The sequence below is a fragment of the Scyliorhinus torazame genome, chromosome 4 (assembly GCF_047496885.1).
Source record: "Scyliorhinus torazame isolate Kashiwa2021f chromosome 4, sScyTor2.1, whole genome shotgun sequence".
In the NCBI taxonomy this organism is placed as follows: domain Eukaryota; kingdom Metazoa; phylum Chordata; class Chondrichthyes; order Carcharhiniformes; family Scyliorhinidae; genus Scyliorhinus; species Scyliorhinus torazame.
Genome location: NC_092710.1, coordinates 55216240 through 55231743, shown reverse-complemented (window position 1 = coordinate 55231743; position 15504 = coordinate 55216240). Strand labels below are relative to the sequence as shown.

The window sequence follows — 15504 nt, the reverse complement described above, 5'->3', positions numbered from 1 at the left end:
GTTTTTATTCCAGATTTTCAGCATCCTCAATATTTTCACCTTATTGCAGGATGGAACTGACGCAAAGCCAATTGGGAGAAATGCTACAAGACTAGAAAATGTTGTAGCGATGCCATGCTACCTTAGAGTGGGCACACAGCCCCATCTGCAAAGCATTCTACAAAGTTGCCTCCAAATCCATCCCAAATAGATATCACTTAGTGTACACCCTCTCCTTCAGCACTACAGGGAAACTGGTGAGCCAGATATATTTGATCATTTGATGGACTCTACCTGGCAAGCTACATGGCAAGAAACCAATCGAAACTTGTATTTCACCTATTCCATCCAGAACTCCTGGAAGTTCCTATGCTACCTTGGAGAAGCCCCTAACGCCTATTATAGTAAATGCCAACAACGTAGCAACCTCTCTCTCCCATATGGGATAGGCACCCCTGGAGTATAATGTGAAGAATCAAATAAAGACAGAGTGGAGAGCATTTCGAAGGCATTACAATTTCAGGTCCTGCCCCGAACACTTCACTGAGTGGAATTCTACAACGTGCTGCAAAAACATCAAAGCCTGGCACTGCTGCTGAACACCATTGTGCCCGACCTGTGGCAACTTTCTTCCTGAGGTCCTCAAACACATTGGCAAACATGCCCGCTGCTGGTTGGCTCGATTAATAATAATAATTGCTTATTGTCACAAGTAGGCTTCAATGAAGTTACCATGAAAAGCCCCTAGTCGCCACATTCCGGCGCCTGTTCGGGGAGACTGGTACGGGAATTGAACCCGCACTGCTGGCATTGTTCTGCATTTACGAGCCAGCTATTTAGCCCACTGTGTTAAACCAGTCCCTCACCAAGACTACCAGTGAAGGGAGAACCCGAGCACATGTCGATATTCCTCAGCCTCACAAATCCAGTCAAAGACACAAACGTACCTTCAAGCTACCGATCAATATCTCTGCTCTCTGCCTGCTACAAGCTCCCGGAATACCTCATCTTCCAGCGGCTCCATGCCAGAGGTGGAGAAAATCTTGAAAGCTGACCAAGCCGGGGTGAAGCACAGACAACATTCTTGCCCTAACCACAGCAATTGAAAATTTATTTGAAAATAGCCTCAAACAGGTGCTGGCTTTTCGATCTCATTCGTCATGGTCTGACACATTGGTCTCCTTGTCCAAATCCTAAGAGTGCTCTCCCGATGGGTTTTTGGCACCATCAAACTCTTATTCTGAGATAGAGAATTCAGGGTGAGCATGGGTGAGGGGACTCGTGCCTGGAAGCAAAAGCCCAAAGAGTTTCCCCAGGGACTGTTCTAGCCACAATGCTTTTCCAAAATTATATCAGCGATCTGCCTCCAAACATGTTTAGTAAGATCATCAATGCTGACGATATCAGATTGCAATCTGAATGGTGGCACTGTGGCACAGTGGTTAGCACTGCTGCTTCAGAGTTGCAGGGATCCGGGTCCAATTTCAGCCTTGGGAAACAGTCTGTGTGGTATAGAATTTACCGCGCAGAAGGAGGCCATTCAGCCCATTGAGTCTGCACCTGCCCTTGGAATGAGCACCCTATCTAAGCACACACCTCCACTCTATCTCCATTACCCAGTAATCCCACCCAACCTTTTTGGACACTGAGGGCAATTTAGCATGGCCAATCCACCTAACGTGCACATCTTTGGACTGTGGGAGGAAACCAACGCACCCGGAGGAAACCCACGCACACACGGGGAGAACGTGCAGACTCTGCACAGACAGTGACCCAAGCCGGGAATGGAACCTGGGACCCTGGAGCTGTGAAGAAACAGTGCTAACCACTGTGCTACCATGCCGCCATTCAGAAACTGTTCAGATGTCATTTGCACTTTCTCCCCGGGTGTGCGTGGGTTTCCTCTGGGTGCTGCGGTTTCCTCCCACAGCCCAAAGATGTGCAAGTTAGGTGGATTGGCCATGCTAAATTGCCCCTTAGTGTCCAAAAGGTTAGGTGGGATAACGGGGATAGGGTTGAGGCGTGGGGTTAAGTAGAGTGCTCTTTCCAAGGGCCGGTGCAGAATCGATGGACCGAATAGCCTTCGTCTGCACTGTAACTTCTATGTTTTTGATATCTGCTGTGCCTCTCAGTCTCGGGCTTTTTTGAAAGCAGAAACCTAAACTAACCAATAATGTTGCAAAGGTGACCAACTACTGTGAGACAGAGAAGACCAAAGCGCGAAACAAACTCCTCCCCAGGAGGAGTGCTGGTACTTTATGAGGTGCACATTGTTAAATCTTAAGGACCTCAGCTCTTTCTCTCATCTACACAATTGCGGAGTACTGGGCACCAATATGGTCCAAGTCATCCCATATCAATCTTGTCAATCCCCAACTCAACGCAACAATGTGCATCATCTTGGGCCCCTCCAATAAACCCAGCTCCCCTCATTCCCAATCCTGACCAACACCCTTGCAAACAGGGGGCGATTTCAACATGAAATCCCCTGGAGTCGGTTCACATCACCCAAGCCTGCTGCTGCACAAAACCTTCCCAATCCATTGGCTGCATGCCTCCCATCATGCCAGCTTGTATGGTTAAGAACATTGTGCCGGTAAATAACACGACGGGCCCTGTGGCAGCAGCAATTGAATCAAGACGCCACCATTAAAAAACAGTTCCTCATCAGAGATCCCACAGCCCACCCACCGAACTCCATCTTCCACACCAACTGGATTGTATTGATTGATCTGCTGTATCGAGGTACAGTGAATATTGTTCTACGTACAGTCCATAAGACCATAAGACATAGGAGTGGAAGTAAGGCCATTTGGCCCATCGAGTCCACTCCACCATTCAATCATGGCTGATTTCAACTCCATTTACCCGCTCTCTCTCCATAGCCCTTAATTCCTCGAGAAATCAAGAATTTATCAACTTCTGTCTTAAAGACACTCAACGTCCCGGCCTCCACCGCCCTCTGTGGCAATGAATTCCACATACCCACCACTCTCTGGCTGAAGAAATTTCTCCTCATCTCTGTTCTAAAGTGACTCCCTTTTATTCTAAGGCTGTGCCCCCGGGTCCTAGTATCCCCTGTTAATGGAAACAACTTCCCTACATCCACCCTATCTAAGCCATTCATTATCTTGTAAGTTTCTATTAGATCTCCCCTCAACCTCCTAAACTCCAATGAATATAATCCCAGGATCCTCAGACGTTCATCGTATGTTAGGCCTACCATTCCTGGGATCATCCGTGTGAATCTCCGCTGGACCCGCTCCAGTGCCAGTATGTCCTTCCTGAGGTGTGGGGCCCAAAATTGCTCACAGTATTCCAAATGGGGCCTAACTAATGCTTTATAAAGCTTCAGAAGCACATCCCTGCTTTTATATTCCAAGCCTCTTGAGATGAATGACAACATTGCATTTGCTTTCTTAATTACGGACTCAATCTGCAAGTTTACCTTTAGAGAATCCTGGACTAGGACTCCCAAGTCCCTTTGCACTTCAGCATTATGAATTTTGTCACCGTTTAGAAAATAGTCCACGCCTCTATTCCTTTTTCCAAAGTGCAAGACCTCGCATTTGCCCACGTTGTATTTCATCAGCCATTTCTTGGACCACTCTCCTAAACTGTCTAAATCTTTCTGCAGCCTCCCCACCTCCTCCATACTACCTGCCCCTCCACCTATCTTTGTATCATCGGCAAACTTAGCCAGAATGCCCTCAGTCCCGTCATCTAGATCGTTAATATATAAAGAGAACAGCTGTGGCCCCAACACTGAACCCTGCGGGACACCACTCGTCACCGGTTGCCATTCCGAAAAAGAACCTTTTATCCCAACTCTCTGCCTTCTGCCTGACAGCCAGTCGTCAATCCATGTTAGTACCTTGCCTCGAATACCATGGGCCCTTATTTTACTCAGCAGTCTCCCGTGAGGCACCTTATCAAAGGCCTTTTGGAAGTCAAGATAGATAACATCCATTGGCTCTCCTTGGTCTAACCTACTTGTTATCTCTTCAAAGAACTCTAACAGGTTTGTCAGGCAAGACCTCCCCTTACTAAACAGTCCAGACAGGTCGTTCCATACATGAAAGTACATAAGACACACGATAGATACACAATGTAAATGCATAGACACAGACATCGGGTGAAGCATACGGAATGTAGTACTACTCAGTAGAGAAGATGTGTGGAGATGATAGTTTAGCTCATAAGAGGGTCATTTCGGAGTCTGGTAACAGCGGGGAAGAAGCTGGTTTGAATCTGTTGGTGCCTATTCTCAGACTTTTGTATCTCCTGCCTGATGGAAGAGGTTGGAAGAGATAATAACCCAGGCGGGAGGGGTCTTTGATTCTGCTGCCTGCTTTCCCAAGGCAACGGGAGGCGTAGATGGAGTCAATGGATGGGAGGCGGTTTCTGGACTCTCTGTAGTTTCTTACGGTCTTGGGCTGAGAAATTGCCACCAGGGTGTGATGTGTTGGGCACTCTTGAACAGTTTTCACACTGGCGAAGGCTTTTGTGCAGCAAATTGACAGGGAACCAGGACTGGAGGTCTGGGACACCCTGATCAATGACTCGTGTGATTGAATAGTGTCCCGGAAAAAGTTCAGCGGGGGGCTCAGAAAGGTCTTTTTAGCCACTTTGGGAGCACTTTGCCTGGCTTGGTGACCACTGCACAGGCTAAAACAAAAATGGAACACAAAACTTGTTGGTACTATATCCTAAAACAGCTGGGAATCCCTCAATATGTATTGTCACCATCAGAGCCTGTAAAAACTCTGACCATCACCAGACTGTCTGAAATGACCCGGTGAAAGGCAGGCTATCCTTTAACACTGTCCAGATTCAGTGACAGTGTTTGGAGGAATGTGAGAGAGTAAATATAGATTTGCAGGAGCATTAGTGAATGTACACATTCAAGCAACCCACAACTCATTTCCTTCTGTCGAGGCGGGTGTTATTGTAGTACCAGTGATCGCATGTTGCAGTTTCACATTTACTTTTCCTCCTGAGTAGATGTAGGTAGCTTATTTCCCCACTTGAGTATCTCTGGGTGAATGGTTTTAGGAGCAGGGTAAGTGCTAACATCTGGTGAACTTTCAGTGCAATCTCTCCATGTACATAATACTCTTGATGCCATCTCACCAAGACTCTAGAAATTGCAGAAATTCATCCCTATTTGAGTGCTCAAATGTCTTTGCAATGAAGGCCCACAAAAATCTCCCCCATAATTGTTTGCTGAACCTACATGCGAGCTTTCAGTGTATTATTAACGAGCCTGATACCGTTGGAACCAACACTTCCCAATCTCTCGCCATTTTAGGAATATTCCGTCTGCCTCTTTTTCTACCAAAGTGGATAACTGTATATTCATTCGTACGGCACTCCATCTGCCATGTCCGTGCCCATTCACTTAGCCCGTACAAGTCCACTTGAAGCCTCCTAGCATCTTCCTCACAACCGCCATTTCCATCTAGTTCTGTGCCATTAACAAATTTGGAAACATTGCAATCTAAACCATTTATATGGATTGTGACCAGATGTGGCCCTAGCCCTGATGCTTGTGATTCCCCACCCGTAAAAGACAGCCATCCTGAGAATGACACTCTTTTTCCTCTTCTACGTTGTTTGTCTGTGACGCAATTCATCGTCCATCCGAGTACATTGCTCCCAATGCCCTGCGCCCTCACTTTGTTTCTTAGCCTCCGCTGTGAGAACTTATCAAAGTCTTCTGAAAATCCAACTCCACTCAGTTTGTTTATCTGTGCAACAAGTAACAAGCTAAAGAACCGCCAATATGTTCATCAAAGATGAACTTCCCTTTCACAAATTCATGTTTACTATCCTTGAATTGATCATTATTTTCCATGTGTTCAATTTTTGGGGGAAGGGGTGGCTACTGTTATTGCCGCTCGCATAGCTCGCGTGGTAACCGGGTGACCCAAGATAATCCTCTGTGGACCAAACATCTGAATCCCACCACGGCATATTGTTATTAAAGGTTCATCTGGAATTTTCTTCAGGAAAAGAAATTTGCCGTCCTTACCTCACCTGGCCTGGCTTATCTGTGACTCCAGACCCACAGCAATGTGGTTGACTCTGAATTGCCTCAGGTTTAGTCACTAAGTGCTGGCCCAGCCACAGGTGATGCCACATCCCATGAACGGATATTAAAAAAAGGAGGGAGATTAATATAAGAAACCTTGATTTGGGCAGCACGCTGGCGCAGTGGTTAGCTCTGCTGCCTCACGGCGTCGAGGTCCCAGGTTCAATCCCAGCTCTGGGTCACTGTCAGTGTGGGGTTTGCATTTTATCCCCGTGTTTGCATGGGTTTCGCCCCCACAACCCAAAGATGTGCAGGGTGGGTGGATTGGCCACGCTAAATTGGCCCTTAATTGGAAAAAATGAATTGGGTACTCTAAATTTATAAAACAAAGTCTTGATTTCTCCTCTCACTACGCACCTAGAAACAGACAGGCATTTTTGATTTTTGATCCCCCCTCCCCCACCTTGTAAATCGTGTATTTTCACCAACCCTTAGGTTCGGAGTACTCGAATGTTCTGTGACTAAATTGCGCAGCAAACTCGAGATAAGATGAAATAAAACAGTAGGTTTCGTTCACACACATACACAACAGTCACGGTGTTTTGCAATGTGCAGCCCTGTTGCACTCGTACAATAATAGATGGATGAGGCAAAGAAAGGGGTACAGGGCCGGACCAGGTTAAAAATGCAAGTTCCGGATTTTGGTGAGTCCGGTATCCTGGAAACATTCCGGAATCTACAGCATTGTCCAGGTAATCACTTTGTGATTTAATAAATGATGATGTTCAAAGTATTAACTGAACGTGTATGTTCAGTGACTGGAATTAATATTAGTCTCTATGGGCCCTAATTGTTTCACTAGAGGGTTTACCTTCACTATGAATACGTGCTTCATTTTGACATGTTTTCCCAGACTGCAGAAGCATCAACTGCAACATTGATTCCATTGTGGGCTGAATAATGAATTGGAGTCTGGTGTTCCAGATACAAGATGTACTTTATGACATCCAGAAGATTTACTATCCCTTTCTTGTCGCTGTTGGTGTTCCGAGTAAGGATCTATATTTAACTCTTATCTTAGTAACTCTGTTAAACTACATTGTTGTTTTTGACATTAACATTACACTGTCGTGTTTTATGTTGTACCCGGTATTCTGCTAATCTCAATTATAAGTATTACAGCATGTTTTACAATATTGCTGGTTACTTAATGCTGTCTCTACTGTGGTTCAAATTCCTGTGAGTCAGGTGGTCACTATTGACAAAGGGATCCATATGAGATTAAACGCGGGACCTATCAGTATTAAAAAGATTTTGCTTCAGTGATAACGCAGAACCCTTAGATTTTTTTAACAGCATATACGAATATCTTTGTGATCTGTCAGTGTCTACATCGAGTCTGTAGATTATGTTGGGAGTCATAGAATTTACAAGGGACACATGGAATGTAAATCGACCTGTGAGTGTCTCAGTTTAACTCAAAGCCTTTAACTGTCTTCTTCGATATGGACAAGACATTAGTGTATGTTGGTCGATATTGACAGGTGGCTTCTGAGAGTGTCCTTAATGATAGGCTGTTTCTGAATGTGTCTCAGCATTTACAGGACATTTCTGAGTGAATGGCAACATTTACAGCAGGTCTACATATTCCCTGTCATCCAGATAAATGTGGTCCCACCGTCATTCAAATCTGTACATATTTATTCAAACTAAGACCACCTGACTGCAAGTGCATGATTTTAAGAGATGCAATATTTGAAGTTAGAAGTGAAGACCGTTTCAGCATTTGCAACCAGGGATATATTTATTAATCAGATTTTACATGGGCTTCGAAAGATTGTGCTGAAGTTTATCGGTGAAGGCAGTGAACTTACTAATGATAATAATGATAATGATAATGGGTGGCACAGTAGTTAACACTGCTGCCTCACAATGCCAGGGCCTTGGGTGACTATGGCTTTTTCAAATTACCCCCATGTCTGCATGGGTTTCCTCCGTGTGCTCCCGTTTCCTCCAATAGTCCAAAGATGTGCAGGGTTTTTTTCTTTTTTTTTAATTAAAAATTTAGGGTGCCTAATTCATCATTTTCAATTAAGGGGCAATTTAGCGGGGCAAATCCACCTACCCTGCACATCTTTGGGTTGTGGGGGCAAAACCCACGCAGATACGGGGAGAATGTGCAAACTCCACACGGACAGTGACCCAGAGCCGGAATATTGGGACCTCAGCGTCGTGAGGCAGTAGAGCTAACCATTGCAGGAGGGAGGGTTTCAGATTTCTGGATAATTGGGACTCATTCTGGGGTCGGTGAGACCTCTCCAAATGGGATGGTCTACACCTGGACCAGAGGGGTACCAATATCCTGGGGGGGAAATTTGCGAATGCTCTTCGGGAGGGTTTAAACTAGTTCAGCAGGGGCTTGGGAACCTGAATTGTAGCTCCAGTATACAGGAGGTTCAGAGTAGTGAGGTCATGAGTAAGGTTTCAAAGTTGCAGGAGTGTACCGGCAGGCAGGAAGGTGGTTTAAAGTGTGTCTTCTTCAATGCCAGGAGCATCCGGAATAAGGTGGGTGAACTTGCGGCATGGGTTGGTACCTGGGACTTTGATGTTGTGGCCATTTCGGAGACATGGATAGAGCAGGGACAGGAATGGTTGTTGCAGGTGCCGGGGTTTAGATATTTCAGTAAGCTCAGGGAAGGTGGTAAAAGAGGGGGAGGGGTGGCATTGTTAGTCAAGGACAGTATTACGGTGGCAGAAAGGACATTTGATGAGGACTCGTCTACTGAGGTAGTATGGACTGAGGTTAGAAACAGGGAAGGAGAGGTCACCCTGTTAGGGGTTTCCTATAGGCCTCCGAAAAGTTCCAGAGATGTAGACGAAAGGATTGCAAAGATGATTCTGGATAGGAGCGAAAGCAACAGGGTAGTTGTTATGGGGGACTTTAACTTTCCAAATATTGACTGGAAAGGCTATAGTTTGAGTACTTTAGATGGGCCTGTTTTTGTCCAATGTGTGCAGGAGAGTTTCCTGACACAGTATGTAGATAGGCCAACGAGAGGCGAGGCCATTTTGGATTTGGTACTGGGTAATGAACCAGGACAGGTGTTAGATTTGGAGGTAGGTGAGCACTTTGGTGATAGTGACGACAATTCGATTAAGTGTACTTTAGTGATGGAAAGGGATAGGTATATACCGCAGGGCAAGAGTTATATCTGGGGGAAAGGCAATTATGATGCGATGAGGCAAGACTTAGGATGCATCAGATGGAGAAGAAAACTGCAGGAGATGGGCACAATGGAAATGTGGAGCTTGATAAAGGAACAGCTACTGCATGTCCTTAATAAGTATGTACCTGTCAGGCAGGGAGGAAGTGGTCGAGCAAGAGAACCGTGTTTTACTAAAGCAGTCAAGAGGAAGAAGGAGGCTTATGTAAAGATGAGACATGAGACATGAAGGTTCAGTTAGGACGCTCGAGAGTTACAAGTTAGCTAGGAAGGACCTAAAGAGAGAGCTAAGAAGAGCCAGGAGGGGACATGAGAAGTCTTTGGCAGGTAGGATCAAGGATAACCCTAAAGCTTTCGCTAGATATGTCAGGAGTAAACGAATGACTAGGGTAAGAGTAGGGCCAGTCAAGTACAGTAGTGGGAAGTTGTGCTTGGAGTCCGAGGAGATAGGAGAGGTGCTAAATGAATATTTGTCATCAGTATTCACACAGGAAAAAGACAATGTTGTCGAGGAGAATACTGAGATTCAGGCTACTAGAACTAGAAGGATTCATAAGGAGGAGGTGTTAGCAATTCTGGAAAGTGTGAAAATAGATAAGTCCCCTGATGGATGGGATTTATCCTAGGATTCTCTGGAAGCTAGGGAGGAGATTGCTGAGCCTTTGGCTTTGATCTTTAAGTCATCTTTGTCTACAGGAATAGTGCCAGAAGACTGGAGGATAGCAAATGTTGTTCCTTAGTTCAAGAAGGGGAGTTGAGACAACCCCGGTAACTATAGACCAGTGAGCCTTACTTCTATTGTGGGCAAAATTGGAAAGGTTTATAAGAGATAGAATGTATCTTCATCTGGAAAGGAATAATTTGATTAGCGATAGTCAACACGGTTTTGTAAAGGGTAGGTCGTGCCTCACAAACCTTATTGAGTTCTTAGAGAAGGTGACCAAACAGGTGGATGAGGGTAAAGCAGTTGATGTGGTGTATATGTATTTCAGTAAAGCGTTTGATAAGGTTCCCCACGGTAGGCTACTGCAGAAAATATGGAGGCATGGGATTCAGGGTGATTTAGCAGTTTGGATCAGAAATTGGCTAGCTGGAAGAAGACAAAGGGTGGTAGTTCATGGGAAATGTTCAGACTGGAGTCCAGTTACTAGTGGTGTACCACAAGGATCTGTCTTGGGGCCACTGCTGTTTGTCATTTTTATAAATGACCTGGAGGAGGGCGTAGAAGGATGGGTGAGTAAATTTGCAGATGACACTAAAGTCGGTGGAGTTGTGGACAGTGCGGAAGGATGTTACAAGTTACAGAGGGACATAGATAAGCTGCAGCGCTGGGCTGAGAGGTGGCAAATGGGGTTTAATGCAGAAAAGTGTGAGGTGATTCATTTTGGAAGGAATAACGGGAAGACAGAGTACTGGGCTAATGGTAAGATTCTTGGCAGTGTGGATGAGCAGAGAGATCTCGGTGTCCATGTACATAGATCCCTGAAAGTTGCCACCCAGGTTGAGAGGGTTGTTAAGAAGGCGAACGGTGTGTTAGCTTTTATTGGTAGTGGGATTGAGTTTCGGAGCCATCATGTTGCAGCTGTACAAAACTCTGGTGCGGCCGCAATTGGAGTATTGCGTGCAATTCTGTTCGCCGCATTATAGGAAGGATGTGGAAGCATTGGAAAGGGTGCAGAGGAGATTTACCAGAATGTTGCCTGGTATGGAGGGAAGATCTTATGAGGAAAGGCTGTGGGACCTGAGGCTGTTTTCGTTAGAGAGAAGAAGGTTAAGAGGTGACTTAATTGAGGCATACAAGATGATCAGAGGATTGGATGGGGTGGACAGTGAGAGCCTTTTTCCTCGGATGGTGATGTCTAGCATGAGGGGACATAGCTTTAAATTGAGGGGAGATAGATATAGGACAGATGTCAGAGGTAGGTTCTTTACTCAGAGAGTAGTAAGGGTGTGGAATGCCCTGCCTGCAACAGTAGTGGACTCGTCAACACTAAGGGCATTCAAATGGTCATTGGATAGACATATGGACGATAAGGGAATAGCGTAGACGGGCTTTAGAGTGGTTTCACAGGTCGGCGCTACATCGAGGGCCGAAGGGCCTGTACTGCACTGTAATGTTCTATGTTCTATTGCGGCGTGTTACCCCTAGATGTGCAGGTTAGGTGGATTGGCCATGCTGAATTGCCCCTCAGTGTTGAAAAGTTAGGTAGCGTTACTGGTTGACAGCAATACGGTGGAGGCGTAGGCTTTAGTAGGGTGCTCTTTCCAAGGGTCGGTGCAAACTAAATGGGCCGAATGGTCTCCTTCTGCACTGTTGGAATTCCATGATTCAGATACTGTACCAAAGCATATATTGGACATGTAAGGAATTTGGCAAATTCTGGGTATTACGAAAACTGGACGATAACTTTCACATAAATCCACAGGACAAGTTTACAAATTCGGTAATGTCGCCTGGGAGGAATTCCGAGTCTTTACTGATTTACACAGCCAGGTTGAACAAATGCATCTATATTTAGTTGGGAATTGAAAACTGCAACAACAATGAAATGACCGTATTTACTTTTGGGTATGTTTAATTTAGGTTGTATTATTATTCCCAAATCTGGGTGTGTTTATGAAAATGTTGTCTTTGTCCTGAAGCCCTGGTATAGTTATTCAATCCCATTACTGGATGGGAAAACCAAAAAAATACCGTTGTCATGAACGTTAATAAAACTTTGTATATGTCTGTGATGAGGTTTTGTATCTAAGGTACACGCTTTAAATGGGGCAAAGTTACATTGCAAATGGTAGAGTTCATACTTTCCAAATCTATACCAGGTATAATAAACTATATGAAAACTGGAAGAGCCTTAAACTAGAAGAGACTTTATTGAAACAAAACACATTATATGGTGTGATATATGCTACATTTTTATAAATAATCTCTCCTGGAAGCAGGGTTGATACCCAAAGGATACAAATCAAGGACAATTGACAAAATCTAAGGGAAATAGGGATTGTTATTTTAGGCAGCATGTTTCCTGGAATTCCTGGAATTCACGAACTGAAAGATGATGGAAACAGATTTAATGCTAACTTCAAGAATAACGGATAGAGTGGAGAAATAAGGACTAAGTATATATCACTTTCAGAAATCTGACTATAGCACAGCACACAGATTGGTCTTGTGGTGTGGGATTATATGCTCCACTGATCTCACCAAGGCCTCCATCTATCTTATACTTCTGCATTTTGTGTTGTTTGTGATTTGATGTCTGTTTTCTTTCCTGACAGTTAACTTGCTGACGATTGTGATACTATCTAAGGGAAAGTGTGGTCTCTCCAAAGGCACCACATGCTACTTGGTGGCCATGGCAGCAGCGGATATGCTGGTCGCTATCCTTGATTCGATGTTGAGGCAGATTCCAATTTCTTATTCAAGACAGTTTTCTTTCCTTTGGTATGTTCCGGTGTGCAATATCCATGCCGTGCTGCTTTATGCTACTACAGACTGTTCAGTTTGGTTCACCGTCACTTTCACCTTTGATCGATTTGTGGCTATTTGCTGGCAGAATGTGAAAGTGAAATATTGCACACAGAAAACTGCAGTTACCGTTATTGGAACAGTGTCATTTCTCAGTTGTTTAAAGAATATATTCTGGTACTTCCTGTTGAGAGGTCGCTATAAATTTTTTAACGCCCCTTGGTTTTGCTATGAAACATTTGGTATTTTGGATTCAAAGTTCTGGATAGTAATTGAACTTCTTCATTATATTCTCAACCCATGTGTCCCATTTTTTATCATTATGCTGCTCAATAGTTTAACCGTAAGATACATTTTAGTGGCCAGCAGAGCCCGGAGGAGAATCAGAGGTCATGTAAGTCAGGAGAGCCCCAGCGATCCAGAGATGGAGAGCCGAAGGAAATCTATCATTTTACTGTTTGCTATCTCGGCGAATTTCATTCTTTTATGGGCAGTGTATATGTTCTATTATATGTGGATCCGGATGATATATTTAGGCTTTCGTGACATATATTTACCTCCCTTCGTAAGAGAACTGGGATTGATGCTGCAGCTTTTGAGCTGCTGCACAAACACCTGCATTTATGTACTGACACAGGCTAAGTTCAGAAATCAGCTAAAGAATATGTTGAGCTATGAAGGTAGATCAGGGCAGTGCAGTTGACGTGGTCTACTTGGATTTACCAAGGCTTTTGACAAGGTACTACATGGTAGGTTGGTGCAAAAGGTTAAATCTCACGGAATCCAGGGTGAGGTAGCCAACTGGATACAAAATTGGCTTGGCGACTGAAGCCAAAGGGTGGTTGTGGAGGGTTGTTTTTCAAACTGGAGACCTGTGACCAGTGGTGTGCCTCAGGGATTGGTGCTGGGTCCACTGTTATTTGTTATATATATTAATGATTTAGATGAGAATGGAGGTGGCGTGGTTAGTAAGTTTGCAGATGACACCAAGATTGGTGACATAGTGGATAGTGAAGAAGGTCATATAAGATTGCATCAGGATCTTGACCAATTGGGCCAGTGGGCCGATGAATGGCAGGTGGAGTTAATTTGGATAAATGTGAGGTGATGCATTTTAGTCGATCAAATCAGGGCAGGACCTACTCGGTTAATGGTAGGGAGTTGGGGAGAGTTACAGAACAAAGAGATCTAGGGGTACAGGTTCATAGCTCCTCGTAGAGTCGCAGGTGGACAGAGTGGTGAAGAAGGCATTCAGAATGCTAGGTTTTATAGGTCAGAATATTGAATACAGGAGTTGGGACGTCTTGTTGAAGTTGTACAAGACATTGGTAAGACCGCACATGGAACACTGTGTTCCGTTCTGGTCACCCTATTATAGGAAGGATATTGTTAAACTAGAAAGAGTGCAGAAGAGATTTGCAAGGATGTTACAAGGCTTGATGGTCTGAGTTATAAGGAGAGGCTGGATAGGCTGTGACTTTTCTCGCTGGAGCGTAGGAGGCTTAGGGGTGATCTCATAAAGGTCTATAAAATAATGTGGCACATAGATAAGGTAGATAGGCAACATCTTTTCCCAAAGGTAGAGGAGTCAAACTAGAGGGCATAGGTTTAAGATGAGAGGGGAGAGATACAAAAGAGACCAGATGGGAGGTTTCTTCACACAGAGGGTGGTGAGCATCTGGAACGGGCTGCCAGAGGCAGTGGTAGAGGTGGGTAGAATCTTTTCCTTTAGGAAATAGTTAGGCTCTGCAGCATGGTGGCGCCGAGGTCCCAGATTCGATCCCCGATCTGGGTCACTGTCTGTGTGGAGTTTGCACATTCCCCCCCGTGTGTGTGTGCGTTTCGCTCCCACAGCCCAAAGATGTGCAGGCTAGGTGGATTGGCCATGCTAAATTGCCGCTTAATTAGAAAAATGAATTGGGTACTCTAAATTTTAAAAAAAGAAACAGTTAGACAGTTACATGGGCAGGGTGGGGAGAGAGGGATAAGAGCCAAATGCAGGCAAGTGGGACTAGCTTGGTGATAAAACTGGGCGGCATGGACAAGCTGGGCCGAAGGGCCTGTTTCTATGCTATAAACATCTATGAGTCTATAAGGTTCTGTACAGCTGCAGGATGACTTGCCAATTTTTATACTCGATCCCCCGGCCGATACAGCAAGCATGCAATATGCCTTCTTGACCACCTTCTCCACCTGCATTGCCACTTTCAGTGACATGTGAACCTGTACACCCAGATCCCTTTGCCTGTCAATATTCTAAATGGTTCTGACATTTACTGTTTCCCATCCATATTAGACCTTCCAAAATGCATTACTTCACATTTGTCTGGATTAAACTGCATCTGCCATCACTTTGCCCAAGTCTGGAACCAATCTATATCCTGCTGTATCCTCTGACAGTCCTGATGGCTCTCCACAATTCCACCAACCATTGTGTTGTCCATAAATGTACCAATCAGACCAGTTCCATTTTCCTCCAATCATGTATATATCCTGCAAACAATAACAGTCCCAGCACTGATTCCTGTGGAACACCACTAGTCTCAGCCCTCTATTCACAAAAACACCCTTCCACTGCTACCCTCTGTCTTCCATCTATCCATCTTGCCACCTCACCTCTGATCCCGTGTGACTTCATCTTCTGTACCAGTCTGCAATGAGGGACCTTGCCAAAGGCCTTACTGAAGTCCATGTAGAAAATATCCACTACCCTATCTTCATCAATCATCTTCTTCACTTCCTCGGAAAACTCAGTCAAGTTAGTGAGACACAAACTCCCCTTCACAAAACAATGCTGC

General features: G+C 44.8%; 1 long non-coding RNA gene across 1 annotated transcript in view; it reads left to right on the top strand.

Annotated features, from left to right (window-relative positions):
- Positions 1-12660, top strand: part of LOC140410222 (uncharacterized) — a 35405-nt gene extending 22745 nt beyond the window's left edge. Inside the window, exons 2-3 of the long non-coding RNA XR_011940577.1 lie at positions 6927-7064; positions 12517-12660. This is a non-coding gene — a long non-coding RNA (uncharacterized lncRNA). The remainder of the gene's footprint in view (positions 1-6926; positions 7065-12516) is intronic.
- The last annotated feature ends 2844 nt before the right edge of the window (positions 12661-15504 follow it).